This window comes from Cervus elaphus, chromosome X, assembly GCF_910594005.1.
Source record: "Cervus elaphus chromosome X, mCerEla1.1, whole genome shotgun sequence".
Lineage (NCBI taxonomy): Eukaryota > Metazoa > Chordata > Mammalia > Artiodactyla > Cervidae > Cervus > Cervus elaphus.
The window spans coordinates 87,592,480-87,613,438 of NC_057848.1; the positions used below are offsets into that span (position 1 = coordinate 87,592,480).

A 20,959-nucleotide genomic window follows, 5' to 3' on the forward strand; every position below is an offset into this window, starting at 1 on the left:
GCTCATATATTGTCTGTATGCATGCTCAAAAGAAGTTAAGATGCATATGCGCTAGAATTAACACAGATCGGGATCTCTGGAGGTGGCAATGTGAAGACTTAGTTTTTAAGTTTTTGCTAACTTGCATTTTCTAATTTTCTATAGTGCATATATACTACTTCTGTAATAATGGTATTCTTTAACTGATTGCAAATGGAAATGTTTGCAACATGTTATTCCTCTTAGCTGCCCTATTTTTATAAAAAAAATCAGACTTTAATTTTTTTTAGTGCAGTTTTAGGTTCACAGAAAAATTGAGGGGGAAGTACAGATGTTTCCCATATACTTCCTGCCCCTACACATGCACAACTTCCCCTGTTATAAACATCCCCCACATTTGTTATAATTGATGAACCTACATTGACATGTCATTATCACCCAAAGTCCAAAGTTTACTTTAGGGTTCACTCTTGGTGTTGTACATTCTATGGGTGTGGACAAATGTACAATGATATGTATGCACTGTTGTAGTACACAGGGAGTGTTTTCACCTCCCTAAAAATCCTCTGTGCTCCTTCTATTCATCACTTTCCCTTAATTCCTGGCAACCACTGGTCTTTGTACTGTCTCCGTAGTTTTGTCTTTTCCAGAATGTCATAGAGTTGCAGTCATACAGAGTGTAGCCTTTTCAGACTGACTTCTTTTCCTTAGCAATATGCATTTAGTTTCTTCCTTGTCTTTTCATGATTTTATATCTAATTTCTTCTTTTCTTTTTGGCCTTGCCTTGCAGCCTGGAAGATCTTAGTTCCCTGACCAGGTACTGAACCCATGCCTCCTGCAGTGGAAGCACAGAGTCTTAACCATTGCACAGCCAGGGAACTTGCATAAAAACATTCTTTTGAGATTTTTTGTTTGTTTATTTTTTTCATTGTTGGTTAAAAAAAAAAAAACTAGATCATATCCTTCAATAAGTAAAAGGATAAACAAACTGTGGTACCTCAGATATTGGGATATTTTTCAAAATTAACAAGAAATGAGCTATCAGAAGACTTACCTGGCTGTCCAGTGGTTAAGATTCCACACTGTCACTGCAAGTGGCACAGGTTCAATTCCTGGTTGGGGAACAAAGATCCTGCTTGCCTGCTTGGTATGGCAAAAAAAAAAGAAAATGTTTTTATGAGCTTAGAAAATGTGTTGCTTTTCATGAATATATCAAGTTTGCTGCTAACATTTGCAACAGTCCATTTTCATTTACTCATTTGTAGGGCAGACTTTTAAAAGTACTATTTTATGTTGATTTATTGTGTACTGGTTTGCATTTTGTTCTGGATGGTGGATCTGCTTTGTGACTATTGAATATAAAAGGAATATACCAGAACAGTTAGAATATACCTATACTAGCTTTTCATTATAGGGGACTGGAATGAAAAGTTAGGAAGTCAAGAAACACCTGGAGTAACGGGCAAATTTGGCCTTGGGGTACAGAATGAAGCAGGGTAAAGGCTAATAGAGTTCTGCCAAGAGAACACACTGGTCATAGCAAACACCCTCTTCCAACAACACAAGAGAAGACTCTACACATGGACATCACCAGATGGTCAATACCAAAATCAGACTGATTATATTCTTTGCAGCCAACGGTGGAGAAGGTCTATACAGTCAGGTATGACCTAAATCAAATCCCTTATACAGTGGAAGTGAGAAATAGATTTAAGGGGCTAGATCTGATAGACAGAGTGTTTGATGAACTATGGATGGAGGTTCGTGACATTGTAGAGGAGACAGGGATCAAGAACATCCCCAAGAAAAAGCAATGCAAAAAGCAAAATAGCTGTCTGAGGAGGCCTTACAAATAGCTGTGAAAAGAAGAGAAGTGAAAAGCAAAGGAGAAAAGGAAAGATACCCATTTGAATTCAGAGTTTCAAAGAATAGCAAGGAGAGATAAGAAAGCCTTCCTCAGTGACCAGTGCAAAGAAAAAGAGGAAAATAATAAAATAGGAAAGACTAGAGATCTCTTCAAGAAATTTAGAGATACCAAGGGAACATTTCATGCAAAGGTGGGCTCAATAAAGGACAGAAATAGTATGGACCTAACAGAAGCAGAAGATATAAAGAAGAGGTGGCAAGAATACACAGAAGAACTGTACAAAAATGATCTTCACGACCCAGATGATTACGATGGCGTGATCATTCACCTAGAGCCAGACATCCTGGAATGTGAAGTCAAGTGGGCCTTAGGAAGCATCACTACAAACAAAGCTAGTGGAGGTGACGGAATTCCAGTTGAGCTACTTCAAATCCTAAAAGATGATTCTGTGAAAGTGCTGCACTCAATATGGCAGCAAATTTGGAAAATGCAGCAGTGGCCACAGGACTGGAAAAGCTCAGTTTTCATTCCAATCCCGAAGAAAGACTATCAAAGAATGCTCAAACTACTGCATAACTGCACTCACCTCACACACTAGTAAAGCAATGCTCAAATTCTCCAAGCCTCGTTCCAACAATATGTTGTGAACTTCCAGATGTTCAAGTTGGTTTTAGAAAAGGCAGAGGAACCAGAGATCAAATTGGCAACATCCATTGGAACATTGAAAAAGCAAGAGAGTTCCAGAAAAAGATCTATTTCTGCTTTATTGACTATGCCAAAGCCTTTGACTGTGTGGATCACCACAAACTGTGGAAAATTCTGAAAGAGATGGGAATACCAGACTATCTGACCTGCCTGTTGAGAAACCTGTATGCAGGTCAGGAAGCAACAGTTAGAACTGGACATGGAATAACAGACTGGTTTCAAACAGGAAAAGGAATACGTGAAGTCTGTATATTTTCACCCTGCTTGTTTAACTCATAAGCACAGTACATCATGAGAAACGCTGGGCTGCATGAACACAAGCTGGAATCAAGATTGCTGGGAGAAATATCAATAACCTCAGATATGCAGATGACACCACCCTTATGGCAGAAAGCAAAGAAGAACTTAAGAGCCACTTAATTAAAGTGAAAGAAGAGAGTGAAAAAGTTGGTTTAAAGCTCAACATTCAGAAAACTAAGATCATGGCATCCGGTCCCATCACTTCATGGCAAATAGATGGGGAAACAGTGGAAACAGTGGCAGACTTTATTTTTTGTGCCCCAAAATCACTGCAGATGGTGACTGAAGCCACAAAATTAAACTACACTTGCTCCTTGAAAGAAAAGCTAAGACAAACCTAGACAGGATATTAAAAAGCAGACACATTACTTTGCCAACAAAGGTTTGTCTAGTCAAGGCTATGGATTTTCCAACAATCATGTATGGATGTGAGAGTTGGAGTATAAAGAAAGTTGAAAAATTGATGCTTTTGAATTGTGGTGTTGGAGAAGACTCTTGAAAGTCATTTGGACTGCAAGGAGATCCAACCAGTCCATCCTAAAGGAAATCAGTCCTGAATAGTCATTGGAAGGACTGATGTTGAAGCTGAAACTCCAACACTTTGGCTACCTGATGTAAAGAACTGACTTATTTGAAAATACCCTGATGCTGGGAAAGATTGAAAGTGGGAGGAGAAGGGGACGACAGAGGATGAGGTGGTTAGATGGCATCATTGACTCAATGGTCATGAGTTTGAGTAACTCTGGGAGTTGGTGATGGTCAGGGAGGCCTGGCATGTTGCAGTCCATGGTGTTGCAAAGAGTCAGACTCGACTGAGTGACAGAGCTGAACTGTACTGAACAGATATTAGCTTAGGAGAAACAAGGTAGGGGTTCAGGGATGAGTTTTACTTTCTTAAACAGCTTGTCATTGACTTATCTTGAAATATTGCTTTAAGTGTAACCACATAGTTTGTCTTTATCTTGAGGGCTGCTCATCAATATTCCACATGAGAATCTCCTGTCTAATTCAATAAACATATGTTAATTGCCTGGTGCCTGGCTCCATTCTAGGTGCTTTAGATATATCAGAGTAGAAACCAGATAAAAACACTTGCCCTTATGGAGTTAGTTAACAGTGTAGTAGAAGGAAACAGTAAACAGAATGTATCAGTGACATTTATTATGTGTTCTAAAGCTAATGGTTTTAGAAAAAATAAATAAAGTAAGCTAAGGAGATCTGAAGGGCAGGGGTGAGGGTTAGATTTTATTTATTTACTTTTTAATTTAATTTTTTAATTTTTATACAATTTTAAAGGTTACTTTTGATTTACAGTTATTACAAAATATTGGCTTTATTTCCTGTGTTGTACAATATATTCTCATAGCCTATCTTATACCAAATATTTAGTATCTCTCACTCCCCCACCCTTATATTGACCCCCACCACTTGTAACCACTAGTTTGTTCTCTATATCTGTGAGTCTGCTTCTTTTATGTCATTTTCACTATGTACTATATTTTTAAAATTTGACATATAAATGATATCATATACTATTTCTCTTTCTCTGACTTATTTCACTGAGCAAAATGACCTCCAAGTCCATACATATTGCTACAAATAGCAAGATTTCATTCTTTCTTATGGCTGAGTAACATTCCATTTTATGTACCACATCTTCTTTATCTATCCATTTGTTAATGGACACTTAGGTTGCTTCCATGTCTTACCTACATAAATAGTGCTGCTATGAACATTGGGGTATTTGTATCTTTTTGAATTAGGGTGTTAGTGTTTTTTCTTTTTTAATATTGATTGTGAGATTGCAAATAGGATGGTCAAGATATACTGAACTGAGCTGACATACAAGAAAAGACATAGCAGAGGTGAGAAGTGAGCCATACAGGTATGGCGGAAGGAAAATTTCAGGCAGAGACACAGGCCTTTTGTGGGGAACATTCCTCGTGAGTTACAGAAGCAGTGCAAAGTGCAATATGGCTGGAGTTGAGTGAGCATGGTTGGACTAGGCGTTTAGAGGATGTGGTCAGATAGATAGTCCTGTAAAGCCGTGGAGGCCATTTGTGAGGTCCTTATCTTTTACTCATAGTGAGATGGGGCCATTGAGGTGAACAGCGCAATAACATAATCTGATTTAGATTATTAATGGAATAATAATGGCTGCTCAAAAGACAGCAGGGCCGAAGCCGGACAGCCAGCACATCACTGATGGTAGCACAGGGAGTAGTGAGAAGTGGTCAGATGTGGAAATATTTTGAAGATAAAGTCAACAAGGTTCATTGAGATCAGAAGGACTGAAGGTAGAGCAAGTTTGAGGAATGAAAAAGAGTGCCGCTGTGGACACGGTAAGTGTAATTGTTTGTGAGACATCAAATCCAATTCTTATTTCCCTCATCAGTACCAATGATCTGCACATACTGACTATGGGGGAGGAAGTGGTACATACAAGAACAATAGACAACATTTTCTTTACAGCCACTGTACTTGCCAACTAAGAGGATTGGCGTGCCCACACACAATTACAACTTTTTCTTTTTTTTTTTTTCAATTACAACTTTTTCTACCTCTCAATAATTATTTACTCATTAATAGGAGAAATACTTATTGAAGCATTACTAGATGCTCAGTATTGGTGCTCAGGAAATTGGGGATCAACTGGCTAGTTTTGAATCCTGGATTCACTACTTACTAGTTACTCATCCCCACTGTGCCTTGGGTTATTGCTGTTCTTGTTCAGTCACTACGTCGTGTCCAACTCCTTGTGAACCCATGGGCAGCATGCCAGGCTCCTCTGTCCTCCACTATCTCCAGAAGTTTGCTCAAACTCATATGAATTAAATCAGTGACACTATCTAACCATCTCATCCTCTGCTGCCCTGTTCTCCTTTTGTCTTCAATCTTTCCCAGCATCAGGGTCTTTTCAAGTGAGTCAGTCCTTTGCATCAGGTGGCCAAAGTACTGGAGGTTCATCTTCAGCATCAGTCCTTCCAATGAATAGTCAGAGTTGATTTCTTTTAGAATTGATTGGTTTGATCTTCTTGATGTCCAGGAAACTCAGTGTCTTCTCTAGCACCACAATTTGAAAGCATCAATTCTTTGGTGGTCAGCCTTCTTTATGGTCCAACTCTCACATCCGTGTGCCTTGGGTTACCATCTGGAAAATAAGGACAATAAACAATATCTACCTCACAAGGATGTTGGGAGTATTAAATGAGATAATCATGTGTAAGACATTTAGGACAACATATGATAAACACTGTATATGTTACTCATTATTTTCATCAAGGTCTCTCTTTTCCTTTCCAGCATATCCTATCCCCTAGGCAATCCTAAGGAGAAGCAAATGGCAACCCACTCTGGTACTCTTGCCTTGAGGATCCCATGGACGGAGGAGCCTGGTGGGCTACAGTCCATGGGGTCTCAAAGAATTGGACACAACTGAGCAACTGACTTCACTTTCACTTTTCACTCTCATGCGTTGGAGAAGCAAATGGCAACCCACTCCAGCATTCTTGCCTGGAGAAACCCAGAGACAGAGGAGCCTGGTGGGCTGCTGTCTATGGGGTCGCACAGGGTGGGGCTGAAGCAACTTAGCAGTAGCAGCAGCAGACAATCCTAACATAAACAGAAAATAATACCTGTAACATGTGTGAAGGGTACAATTAGCATAGATATCATATACCAAGATCAAAATTTGAAAAGTCTAAAACCTCAGGCCAGTCCCTGTCACTCATTGTGTGATCAACACACTGCCTGGATATATACAAGATAATTTTTAGGCTCATGTACACATACAAAAATAGCTGAGGGGACTTTTAGAACACTTCGGACTCCTTGTTGATCAAGAGCCTCTTCTGTAGTCATCAGACCTGGAGGTCACAGCCTCATTCACCAGTACTGTGCACACCTACTGGTCCTTAATTACTTGCACTCACAAAGATGTTTGAATCAGCATGGAGAGCAGGCCATAAGGCACTTCTTGTGTCCTACCCTGGTTATGCTTTTGTGTGAACCACCCCATCTGTTCTCCTATTCCCCATCTCGGCCTCAGTTCTGCTGTTTCCTTATTTAAAACCAGTTTGAATCTCAGTGCTTAAATGCTGACCTGTGACCATCTGGTCAGATTCCCTGCAGTCTATGCCTGGCCACCTGGCCCCATTCATGTAGAACCCAAATGTGGGTTGTGCCATTCAGTTTGGCCTGACGCTGTCATCAGACTTTGGCTTCTCATTCAGGAAAATGGAAACCATATGTGTTTTTTTCCTTTTGAACCAGCTTCCTCTCCATGATCACTTTCTAGGTTTTGCATTTCTCTAGTTATTCTGCAGGATTCCCTGGTGGCTCAGACAGTAAAAAATCTGCCTGCAATACAGGTGACCTGGCTTCAATTCCTGGGTTGGGAAGATCCCCTAGAGAAGGGAATGGCAACCCACTCCAGTATTCCTGCCTTGAGAATCCCATGGACAGAGGAGCCTGGTGGGCTACAGTCCATGGTATCGCAAAGAGTCAGACATGACTGCACAGCTAACACCACCACCCAGTTATTCTGCAAGGTTTATCTGTGAGGGTTGGAGGTGTTAAGGTATAGTGCAGCTGTGGTTTGAGAAAGTATGAGAACAGTCATAGTCTCCTGAAAAATGTCTAGGCTTTTAGTAGCAATAAAAATATTATCAAAGATAATGATAACCAACATTTATTGAGTGCTTACTGTATGCTTTACTAATTTGGTGTTGCTTCCTTTACATTCATTATTATCTCAGTTACTGTGGTAAATAATCTATGAGGTAAATATTATTTTCCCCCTTTTATAGATGAGGAAACTAAGGTTAAAAGAATTGTGTTAGTCAGAGAGAACTGGCAGAGCTTAAATTCAGATTTTTCTGGGCCTAAACTGGTATTTTGGTTTTTATTTTTTAATTGATTTACAGTGTTGTTGTTAGTTTCTGGTGTACAACAAAGTGATTTCCATGATGTATATTCAATTCAGTTCAGTCACTCAGTTGTGTCCAACTCTTTATGACCCCATAGACTGCAGAACATCAGGCCTCCCTGTCCATCACCAACTCCTGGAGCTCGCTCAAACTCATGTCCATCAAGTCAGTGATGCCATCCAACCATCTTCTCCTCCTACTTCGATCTTTCCCAGCATCAGGGTCTTTTCCAATTAGTCAATTCTTCTCATCAGGTGGCCAAAGTATTGGAGCTTCAGCTTCAGCATCAGTCCTTCCAATGAATATTCAGGACTGATTTCCAATTAGATAATGTATATTAGTATTAGTTAGTGTTAGTTGCTCAGTCATATCTGACTCTGTGGGACCCCATGGACTATAGCCTGCTAGACTCCTCTGTCCATGGAGTTCTGCAGGCAAGAATATTGGGGTGGGTAGCCATTCCCTTCTCCAGGGGATCTTCCTGACCCAGGGATCGAACCTGGGTGTCCTGCATTGCAGGCAAATTCTTTAAAAACTGAGCTACTAGGGAAACTGTATATACTTTTTCAGATTTTTTTCCATTATAGTTTATTACAAGATATTGAATATACTACCCTGTAAGACCTTTTTGTTTATCTCTTTTATATATAATAGCTTGTATCTGCTAATCCCAAACTCTTAATGTATCTGTCCCCCTCCTCCAAAGCTGATACTTTTAATTACCAAAGTATATCAGAACTATGGATTTCTTAGGTCTTTTCTCCCCTGCAGTTTTTGTTGGGTATACAGTGCATTACTTTATAGTTATTCTTCAACACTTGGTGAATTTGGGGGGACAGAAAGGCTTCTTTATAAATGTTAAGCAAATAAAATGGACAATTTGGAAGAAATGGACAAATTCTTAGATAAATATAACTTCCCAAAACTGAACCAGGAAGAAATAGAAGATCTTAACAGACCCAGCTCAAGCACAGAAATCAAAACTGAAATCAGAAATCTACCAGCAAACAAAAGCCCAGGACCAGATGGCTTCACAGCTGAATTCTACCAAAAATTTAGAGAAGAGCTAACACCTATCTTACTCAAACTCTTCCAGGAAATTGCAGAAGGTAAACTTCCAAACTCCTTCTATGAGGCCACCATCACCCTAATACCAAAACCAGAAAAAGATGCCACAAAAAAAGAAAACTACAGGACAATATCACTGATGAACATAGACGCAAAAATCCTTAACAAAATTCTAGCAAACAGAATTCAACAACATATTAAAAAGATCATACATCATGACCAAGTGGGCTTTATCCCAGGAATGCAAGGATTCTTTAATATCTGCAAATCAATCAATGTCATACATCACATTAACAAATTGAAATATAAAAACAATATGATTATCTCAATAGATGCAGAAAAAGCTTTTGACAAAATTCAACATCCACTTATGATAAAAACTCTCCAGAAAGCAGGAATAGAAGGAACATATGTCAACATAATAAAACCTATATATGACAAACCCACAGCAAACCTTATCCTCAATAGTGAAAAACTGAAAGCATTTCCCCTAAAATCAGGAACAAGACAAGGGTGACCACTCTCACCACTACTATTCAACATAGTTTTGGAAGTGTTGGCCACAGCAATCAGAGCAGAAAAAGAAATAAAAGGAATCCAGAAAGGAAAAGAAGTAAAACTCTCACTGTTTGCAGATGACATGATCCTCTACATAGAAAACCCTAAAGACTCTACCAGAAAATTACTACAGCTAATCAATGAATACAGTAAAGTTGCAGGATATAAAATTAACACACAGAAATCCCTTGCATTCCTATACACTAACAATGAGAAAACAGAAAGAGAAATTAAGGAAACAATACCATTCACCATTGCAACAAAAAGATGAAATACTTAGGAGTATATCTACCTAAAGAAACAAAAGACCTATACATAGAAAACTATAAAACACTGATGAAAGAAATCAAAGATGACACAAATAGATGGAGAAATATACCGTGTTCATGGATTGGAAGAATCAGTATTGTGAAAACGAGTATACTACCCAAAGCAATCTATAGATTCAATGCAATCCCTATCAAGCTACCAACGGTATTCTTCACAAAACTAGAACAAATAATTTCACAATTTGTGTGGAAATACAAAAAAAACCTCGAATAGCCAAAGCAATCTTGAGAAAGAAGAATGGAACTGGAGGAATCAAACTGCCTAACTTCAGGCTGTACTACAAAGCCACAGTCATCAAGACAGTATGGTACTGGCACAAAGACAGAAATATAGATCAATGGAACAGAATAAAAAGCCCAGAGATAAATCCACATACCTATGGACACCTTATCTTCGACAGAGGAGGCAAGAATATACAATGGAAAAAAGACAATCTCTTTAACAAGTGGTGCTGGGAAAACTGGTCAACCACTTGTAAAAGAATGAAACTAGAACACTTTCTAACACCATACACAAAAATAAACTCAAAAATGGATTAGTGATCTAAATGTAAGACTAGAAACTATAAAACTCCTAGAGGAGGATATAGGCAAAACACTCTCTGACATAAATCACAGCAAGATCCTCTATGACCCACCTCCCAGAATATTGGAAATAAAAGCAAAAATAAACAAATGGGACCTAATTAAACTTAAAAGCTTTTGCACAACAAAGGAAACTATAAGCGAAGTGAAAAGACTGCCTTCAGAATGGGAGAAAAGAATAGCAAATGAAGCAACAAAGGATTCATCTCAAAAATACACAAGCAACTCCTGCAGCTCAATTCCAGAAAAATAAATAACCCAATCAAAAAATGGGCCAAAGAACTAAACAGACATTTCTCCAAAGAAGACATACAGATGGCTAACAAACACATGAAAAGATGCTCAACATCACTCATTATCAGAGAAATGCAAATCAAAACCTCAGTGAGGTACCATTACATGCCGGTCAGAATGGCTGCTATCCAAAAGTCTACAAGCAATAAATGCTGGAGAGGGTGTGGAGAAAAGGGAACCCTCTTACACTGCTAGTGGCAATGCAAACTAGTACTGCCACTATAGCAAACAGTGTGGAGATTCCTTTAAAAAACTGGAAATAGAACTGCCATATGACCCAGCAATCCCACTCCTGGGCATACACACTGAGGAAACCAGATCTGAAAGAGACACATGCACCCCAATGTTCATTGCAGCACTGTTTATAATAGCCAAGACATGGAAGCAACCTAGATGCCCATCAGCAGACCAATGGATAAGGAAGCTATGGTACATATACATAATGGAATATTACTCAGCTATTAAAAAGAATTCATTTGAATCAGTTCTAATGAGATGGATGAAACTGGAGCCCATTATACAGAGTGAAGTAAGTCAGAAAGATAAAGACCAAGACAGTATACTAACACATATATACGGAATTTAAATAGATGGTAAGGATAACCCTATATGCAAAACAGAAAAAGAGACACAGATGTACAGAACAGACTTTTGGACTCTGTGGGAGAAGGCGAGGGTGGGATGTTCTGAGAGGATAGCATTGAAACAAGCACACTATCAAGGGTGAAACAGATCACCAGCCCAGGTTGGATGCATGAGACAAGTGCTCAGGGCTGGTGCACTGGGAAGACCCAGAGGGATGGGATGGGGAGGGACATGGGAGAGGGGTTCAGGATGGGAAACACACATAAATCCATGGCTGATTCATGTCAATGTATGGCAAAAACCACTACAATATTGTAAAGTAATTAACCTCCAACTAATAGAAATAAATAGAAAAAAAATGTTAAGCAATCCTTGCCTTTTACTAAAACAAAGACATTACATTTTTATAGAGCTTCACAACTTCAAAATACTTTCATGCTCTTTCACTTTTGATTCTAAGAGTGCTTTTTGCGGTGATCAAGACAAGACTTGTTATCCCTTCATCTAGTTAAATAAACCAAAGTTCAAGAAGATTAAAAGACCTGAACAAGGTTGCATGACCTGTTAATTGGCTAGACAGATTACAATCAGGTTTCCTGACTATTAATCAACTTTCTAAAAATTCTAGATATAATTGTTGGTTAAAAATGATTGTTACTCTCTCAATTCATCCCACCCTCTGCATTGAATCATATATATTACTATATGTAAAATAGATGGCCAGTGGGAATTTGCTGTATGATGCAGGGAGCGCCAACCCAGTGCTCTGTGACAACCTAGAGGGGTGGTTTGGGGTGGAAGGTGGGAGGGAGGTTCAAGAGGAGGGGGGCCTGATTCATGTTGATGTATGGCAGAAAGCAACATAACACTGTAAAACAATTATCCTCTGATTAGAAATAAATTTCTAAATCATGATTGTTAAAATATATTATTCTTAACACAAATAGTAGAAGCCCATGGTGTATTTTCTAGGATAGCAACCAAATATCAAGAATAAGTTACGAAGTGTCAAAGATCATCCTCTTTTTGTTCTTAACTCACGGGTTGTGACTTAAAAGGGTGTATGTTAGTGTGTTAGTGCTGCCATAATGTAAGCCCACCAACTGAGTGACTTAAACAACAGATTTTTACTTTCTCATAGCTCTGGAGGGTAGAAGTTTAAGATCAAAGACTCAGCAGGGTTCATTCTCCTGAGGCTTCTCTCCTTTGCTTGCAAATGTCAGTCTTCTTACTGTGTACTTACATGGCCTTTACTCTGAGTGCATAGCCCTGGTGTCTCTTCCTCTTCTTATAAGGACACCAATTTTATTTGGATTAGGGCCCCATCCTTATGACCTCATTAACCTTAACTACCTCTTTAGAGGCCTTATTTCCAAAATTAGTCACATTCTGTGATATTGGAGGTTAGAACTTCAACATATGAAATTTGGATGAACATAATTCAGTCTACAACAGGGGGATTCTTATTAAGCAAATTCTCCTTCATCTGATGGGAGAGCAATATTCAAATTTAAAAAGTTGTCAATATCAGTATGAAACTCTATATTAATAAACTCAGAGACAACCAATGAATATTTAAGCTTGAAACAGTTTTGAGATGAAGAATACTAAAAAACAAACACAGGCTTGATCCTATACCTATTGATTAAAAAAAAAGAAAGAAAGAAAGAAAGAAAGGAATTAAGACATTACTAGATTACCTAGGGGAAAATAGAAGTCCCAAACCTTCAACACAGATAACAAAAGTAATAGTGGACAATATCAGAAGTATGCCACTTGATTTCTGAAACAAGTTAATATGTGACTATACTTCTTATTTCTACAGGTGCTTGTATTTTGACTGATTGCTCATTTGGAGTTATCACTTTCAACAAACTATTCGGTTGACCAAAAATTTTGTTCAAATTTTTCCATAAGATTATAAGGACAAATCTGAACGAACTTTTTGGCCAGCCCCTATCTCAATTCTTAACTGGAGTATTAAATGGGTCAGACCAAGGTTAACTGGAAACCATATCTGACTAATCACTGGAAGGGCAGGACAGGAATATGGGATATAAGAATATAAGATGAGACCCAACGAGGTCTACCACTCGGTTCTGACAGACAGTACAGATATAAGCAGTAGCAAATTGGCCTTAAGTAGCATTACTCAGCCAGAAATAGGAACTGGGATTTAGGATGGAGCCGAGGTTTGTCCAGGACTCAGTGATCATTCAGAATTCTAGGCTTGGTGAATGGTATAGAAACCCAGGCAGAGAGTTAGATACTTAGGCAGAAGACCAAATCTAGTTATAGGAACTACGCCACCTATTAGAATCTAATACACAAAAAAATAGGGTGAAAACCAGAGTACAGGTCAGCAGGGGAACACCAGCAAAACATCGTCATTTTGAGCAAGTAGGCTGGAGGAGAAGGGGACGACAGAGGCCGAGGTGGTTGGATGGCATCACTGACTCAATGGACATGACTTTGAGCAAGCTCTGGGAGATAACGAAGGACAGGGAAGCCTGGCATGCTGCAGTCCATGGGGTCACAAAGAGTCGGACGCGACTGAGCAACTGAACAACAACAAGATATTGGTTGGCCTAGGATTCCCTTTCTTCCTCCTGCCAGGGAGCCTCATCCAGCTCAGAGTGTGAGGGAGCTTTATACCTAGATTTGAGAGTTAAAAGGCTCCGAAAATTTTAGGTGCAAGGCACATGGTACACCATTCCTCCCTATAGGATGGCAAATGTCATTGCCATCTGCTTATTTTGTTTTGCATTTAAGTTAATCAGGTGTAGCAACAAAATATTTCAAAAATGCTTTAAGAAAAATATTGTTCTGACAATGATGAATTGATTCATTGCTTTCTTTTACAAGAATATATCACTAGCCTATGATAAAGCTTGTCCTAACTATTATACTTTCCTTAAGAAATCTCTATACAAGCCTGCCCCTGTGATTGGTTGTCATCCCTAATAGGGATGCAATTTCATTCATCATCAGCATTCACTTAAAGATACAAGTCTCGCCAAATAACAGAAGTTATGTACTACTCACTTTTTCCCAGGACAAATTTAAGAAGAAGGAAGGCAATTAAGAATCACCTAGATGACCTAAGGGGAAAATTTTTTAAAATAATAAAAGTTGATTTCTGTGATATATGTTACCCTGAAGCTAGATTGAAACAATGTGGCTTCCCTGGGGCTTCCTTTGTCCACCACCTGGAAGTGTCAGTTGGTACAGATTGTAGCAGACTGTCTGCTTAAAGACATCAGCCACATGGAGCCTGTGACATCTGTGGGTTTTGGTCTTTAATGACTGTGTACTTGATTCTAGTTCTGAGATATGTATTTATCCAGTAGGATCTGGAAGAAAGTTGAAAAGTGATTTTTTAAAAAAAAAATAAGTAAATTGAATCTCTGTGCTTGCATTTAACTGAGTGTCACATTTAGTCGGTATTTTATTAAAAAAATATCAAAATTAAATCTCTAGAATGTAATTGGATTTCTTGCTCAACATTTGAGTGGCAGAGTTAAGGAAAGATAGAACCTGAAAGGGGGCATCCAGACATCATTTTGCCCAGTGTTATGGGCTGAATTGTGGCCGTCCCCTCCCAGGATTAAAAAAAAAAAAAAAAAAAGATATGACAAGCCTAATCCTTGGTTTCTGTTACTGTGACCTGATTTGGAAATAAGGTCTCTGCAAATGTAATCAAGTTAAGAGCAGGTAATAATGGGGTCCTTACAAGACGGAAACTTGGACAAATGCAGACACAAGGAAGACAGCCATGTGAAGACAGAGGCAGAGATTGGAATTATTCTACCATGAGCCAGTGGAAGTCTGGGGCCACTGGAAGATGGAAAAAGCAAAGAAGGATCCACTCATAGAGACTGCACAGAAAGAATGACACTGCCAACACCTTGATTTCAAACTTCTGACCTCCAGAACTGTGAGGGAGTAAGATTCTGTGGTTTTAAGTCACCCAGTTGGTGTTTTTTTCATAGCAGCCCTTGGAAATGAATATACTGTTTTGTATCTCTTGTCAGGATTGTATTTAAAGAAGGTCAATTCGATTTTAGAGTATGCCAAGCAGTTTTAAGATCTTTGACTACTGGTGGGTTTTGGGGTTTGGCTTTTGGGTGTGAGGATACCACAGAGACCTAACCCACCACATAAAAGTACAGGAAAACTGTACTTGAATAACTCAGGTCACCTAATAACGTCTTTTGGATGAATAACTGGGTTTTTGGAGCCACTGTTCTTTTCTTTATGTTTTCAATTTCTTGTTTATGTATATCCCAGAAACATTTCAAGTGTCAAAAGAGGAGACTCAGACTTTTCAATTATTCCACTTATGTTTATTATTAACTGATTCAAAATGTGGGGGTAATGCTGTGTGGTTTGCTTTTGAACTGGTTTCAAATCCATTTGTGGCAATCTAGGTTATATCTTCCCCCCAGCAAGGTTTCTAACTATTAGTTATTATAGATTCTAGCACAGATTCTGCTAAAATCTTAGTAAATAAGCATTATTGTTTTCATGATAGATTTATTAGCACGCTGGTATCAGTGATCAATTGTTCACCAATTAGAAGGGTCTATTATGAGAGTGTTTATAGTAACATTAGAGGTAAACAGTTGAGGTTCTTATATTACAAATGTTAAGATTGCTTAAGATAATAGTAGGGAACATGACAGTAAATGCCATATTTTCATTTTATTGGCAGACACAAAGAGACAGAAATGTAAAACCTACAGAAATATTAACTCCTTGCCATATCCTGACTTTCAGTGCCTTTTGCCCTGAAGTAGCAACTGTATTTTGGTATAGAACATATGTGGGCTTTGTATTTTTTTGGCCATTTCCATTACTCTGCTTCTCTGGCCATCACTGCTCATAAAACCAGGTAGTTCCAAGATCCAAACAGGTGGACAGTTCAGTCATTTAGAAATGATAAGGGCTAATTAGGTTCAGAAAGTTGGGGGATGAGAATTTGCTGGAGATTTTCACAGAAAATCATAAATAGTCATAGAAATTATTTGAGTAGCACATTTACATTCAGTTTTTTAGGGAATCAATTTATTCAATAAAAACAACTAGGAATTAAAGTTGATAATTTATTAGGATGTTGCAGAAATAAATTAAAATCTATGTATTTTGGAATCTTACAAATCTGACACCCAGTGTTTCCAGATACAGATATTTTCTATTCTGCATTATTTTTAACTGGATAATAAAACCTATATTTTCAGGTAGCAATGGCAGAATCATATTAGACGATGTTATTGCAGTATAAACATTTCTGCATTTTTAAATTTTACTTAGAATGTGGCTAAGTAAATGTGGTAACTGAGTCTTAGAAAGGTACAAGCCGATGCGATTTATACTTAAAGAAAAGTGAAAGCCAAGTGAGTTTGGACAGTCAGAAGCCCAGGAGTGGGTATGAGATTATTTAAACTCTGAAAGCAAGAGACAAGTAGTGGAATAGGGACAAGATTCAGTGCACACGGTTTGACAGTATCTGTAAATAATGGTATACTTTCTCTTTCTGTTGTTATTATTTAAAGCCAGTTAGCAGAGAGGAGCTTTAAAAACAGCTGGCCAGGACAAGTAATTTTTTTTTTTTGATTCTGAAGACTTACTGAACACTAAATATCAAAATCTAGGATCTCAGTGACTATATATACAAATATTGATTATAGAAGGAACATACAAACACATACACACACATACACATACCCTTTAGCCTCCAAAGTTTTTCATCTCATTTAATTGAGAATACCATGTAATGAATTAGTGTATAATTTATCATTAGTAGATGAAAAAATAGGTCAGAGACATTAGCCCCCAAGGGCTTCCCAGGTGGCACTAGTGGTAAAGAATCCACCTGCCAATGCAGGAGACATAAGAGACGCAGGTTTGATCCTTGGGTCTGGAAGATCCCCTAGAGAAGGGTGTGGCGACCCATTCCTGTATTCTTGCCTGGAGAATCCCATGGAAAGAGGAGCCTGGTGAGCTACAGTCCATGGGGTCACAAAGAGTTGGACACAACTGAAGCAACTGAGCATGCACACACGTGAGAATATTTAGAGTAGGAGGACATCATGGAAGATGGTGCAGAAATAGCATCGGCTCTGAGAAGTTAATTGATGGTAGTAGATTGACCTGGTATGGAGGAATTTGGAATGTGGAGATTCTAATATTAAGGAAAACTATTGCATCAGTACAGGATGAACCTCCTTAAGAAATGTTGTTTATAAACACAGAGTTAGAAATGTATAACACAAAAGTGTTTACTTTGTTCTGACTTCTCGTATAATCATTCTAATGTTAACATATTATCATCACCCTGTTAAGATTATCACTCAATTTAGAAGTCCACTTAATCTAATAGTAAGATGTAGAAAGTAGTATGAACTTAAAACTTAACTTGGAACTTAAAAAATATTTCTATGTTTTATTGACTTCAGGGAGTGTGGCTTTAAGTAAGCACTCTAATGTTCATTTATCCAGCTTTTTTTAATAGAACAACAATCTTTTAAATGCATAGCAATCACCAATGCTGTCTTGTAATACATTAGAAGACCATGGCAGCTATCCAGTGCAATCTTAAATTTATAACTCTTCAGAAAATAAATGCATTGAACATTCTATACATTACATTAGTTCTATAGCATGTCTAAGGTTACTGATAAATAATTATGGAAAGTTAATCAACAGAGACTTGTATTTTATTGTGAAAGATTTTAACATAAATCTCTGTATATTTCCATTTAACATATATTTGACCTAGGAATGACATACAAGATTATAAGAAAGAGGAATGATAGAGGGTAAACCACTTGGCCAGTGTAAAGGAGGCCAAAATAACCCACTGATAATAGTTGATGTCTTCTTAAATTCCTGAATATGTTTTTCTGCATTTATTGTGAACCTGACTCAAATGCTTGTCAATCTTTAGGACTATTAATTGCTTGGAATTCTCCATGCTGCCTTATTTGACTTTCCACTCGAATGTTCTATTTTCTTTTGCAAACACATTTTTCAGTCTTTCTGATTAAGTTCCTAATTTATTAGTCCATGTGGAAATTCAGTTTTTATTGCATCTGAAGGAGCATTGGGGAAGCTACTCTTTGGACGTCACTGTAATTAGTACTTTTCCCTTTACAGAATTTATCTTTTTGCTTGTGTGCAAACTGTGTTGATCATACAAGGCTCAATCCATTCAATTTCCTAACATATACGTCTCTTACTTTGGAGCTTAGCACCTTTCTACATTTCCTCACACTGAGCCTACAAGATAGAAATCCTCTGGGTCCCTCTACACTTTGTTCGCTTCCTTTAACTCTTGGCAGCTTCAGTTCTGTCTCTGGCAGCTGCTGGGGAAGCCTCTTTTTTAACCTTCCCTGACAGGCCCTGAGATAATTCTGGGAAGCTTCACTAACTTGCCCTTCTAACCCCCTAGTGCTTGCTTTCTTTTGCAGATGTTTTGCTGTGCTTTTAATAACCATAAATGTATTTCAGATGAACCACTGTAGTTTATAGTTGCTGCAGCCTTTCTCATGCAAAGGTTCCAAACAAGTTTTAACAGCTGCTAAGAAGGCTGGCAGAAAGCCTTGATTGCTAATTCTGTGCTAAACTGCTTTTCACAATGGGACATTCTATAATATTTCATACAGTCTTTAAAGCAAATGATTTCTACCTTTTTTCTTTAATTACTGCTAGTATCATACTTGTTCCCAGCTTTCAAAAGATTCCATATCTGTACTTTCCTAAATAGGCTTGATTTTATTTAAAACTCTATAGAGAAGTTAGAGGCTCCTAAGGGAACAAGGAAGTGATGATGGCAAAACTGGTAAAAGTGATATCAGTAAGGTCAAAAGAGTTGATACATAAATATAATAAATTGTACCTTCTGGAAACATTATTTCGATAAAGGTGAAAGTTTGCTCTCTAGGCTCTAATGTGTAAATAGGCAGAAGGAAGACAGCTTGGGTAATATTTGAGCAGGCAGAGTCAGATGTTTTTGGTGTGTTTCCAGTGTCCTGGGATTGAGGGGCTGTTCAGTAGTTTGGTGTGAGGTGATGAAGATGTGCTCAGAATCTCACAAATCCACACTGCAGTGAATCCACAGCCAGATAATAGAGAATGCATCATGTGTGCTACAGGAAAGGGGGATGCCGTGTTCTAATGAGGCAATCATTGAAAACCATCTTAACTATAACTGCTAAAGGTTGCTTTACAAATTACAATTGATCTGCTAATGCCTCCAAATGATTTCTCACTTAGTGATCTAACAAAAAGTTTTTTTTAATATTCTAACAGGAGAACTGAGCTTCTGTTTTCTGACTCACAATTTGCCAACTAAGTTTTGTTGGTGGACTTATTATAAAGATATTCAGATCATAACTAACATATTAATAAATTGAGCCATTTATTGAAAAACCACATGGAATTTCAATGTATTTTGTTTTCATCAGTGCATTGACCCTTTACCACCATCAGTTATATCCCTGATTTTTAAATATATCCCAATATAACCCTGGTTTTTAAAAATCTTAATAACCTGGAAATGGAAAATAATTCAATAATATGATAAACACCAACACCACATTTAACAGTGGAGCATGAGAGCATTATTTTAGAAATATACTCATATTAGCATTTCATCCTATAGTATATAAATAGGTTTCATAGATAATAAGGATAATAAATAGATAATAGATAATAAAGGGTTTCATAGTCAAATAAATTTGGGAAATGCTGTTTTTCTTTTAATGCAGGACTTCTCAGAACCTTTAATATGTTATTAATTATAATTAATAATAACTATGTAATTTTGATGGTATATGAAATGCATTTGGCCACAGAAATTTTGTTCGAGAGCATCTCCAGTGAGCAGAGCTCTGAGAAATATGCCTTGGCAAACACTGACACCACATTCAGCATACAAAAGTCAGATTGTACTAACTTTCTGTCAGCAGTGACCCTAGTCTAATTCACCACAGATAGGTATCATGCTGTGATGTGGTTAGATTTCATTGTGCATGAGAATCAGCTGAGAGTGTTTGTCAAAATTGAGATTCCTAGGTGGCACTCTGATTCAGCAAATCTGACCCGAGTCCTAGGAAACTACCTGTTAACAAGCATCAAGTGAGGTTTCTGATGTAGGTGTCTAGAGTTGATACTTTGAGAGATACCATATTAGAAAGCTTGGGTCAATTAATAAATAAGAAAAGATGGACATAATTAATTATAAAATTTTGAAACCAAAAGTTTAATAACATTGATATCATATGTTGAGGCTGGGACATTATGAAAGTTTATTGACAAAAGAACAATCAAGTATGGATAAAGATGCAACATTCACTTGCCTTATATATTAGTATCTTTAATACTCATATGGCAATCATGAACACTTTGACTCGCTATTGCCTGAAAATATTTGCTTAATTTCCACTTTTGATCACGTGGCACGTAATTGAAAGCCATGAGGATGCCCCTTCCTTTGATGAACCTCAACTTGTACGTCTTCCACTGGCAATGATTGTAATTCTATACACAGAGTGTGGTATTTTGTGCTTCATATCTCCCCTATCTGAAATGTCTTTTTCCCTGTTTCTTTCCCTGCTAATTTGTTCTCTGTTGAGTATGAATGTGTATGGATCATTTAGAATGGTCATAACATTTGTGTTGCTAAAGGAGTGATGACTGAGGCTAGGAAGTATGTGTGGATGTGTAGTTACTGGGACAGGAATAGTATGCTAGTCTT

General features: G+C 37.8%; 1 pseudogene; it reads left to right on the forward strand.

The window, feature by feature from the left end:
• Positions 1-4,739: 4,739 nt before the first annotated feature.
• The window catches only part of LOC122690400, a 52,305-nt pseudogene continuing 36,085 nt past the window's right edge, over positions 4,740-20,959 (forward strand).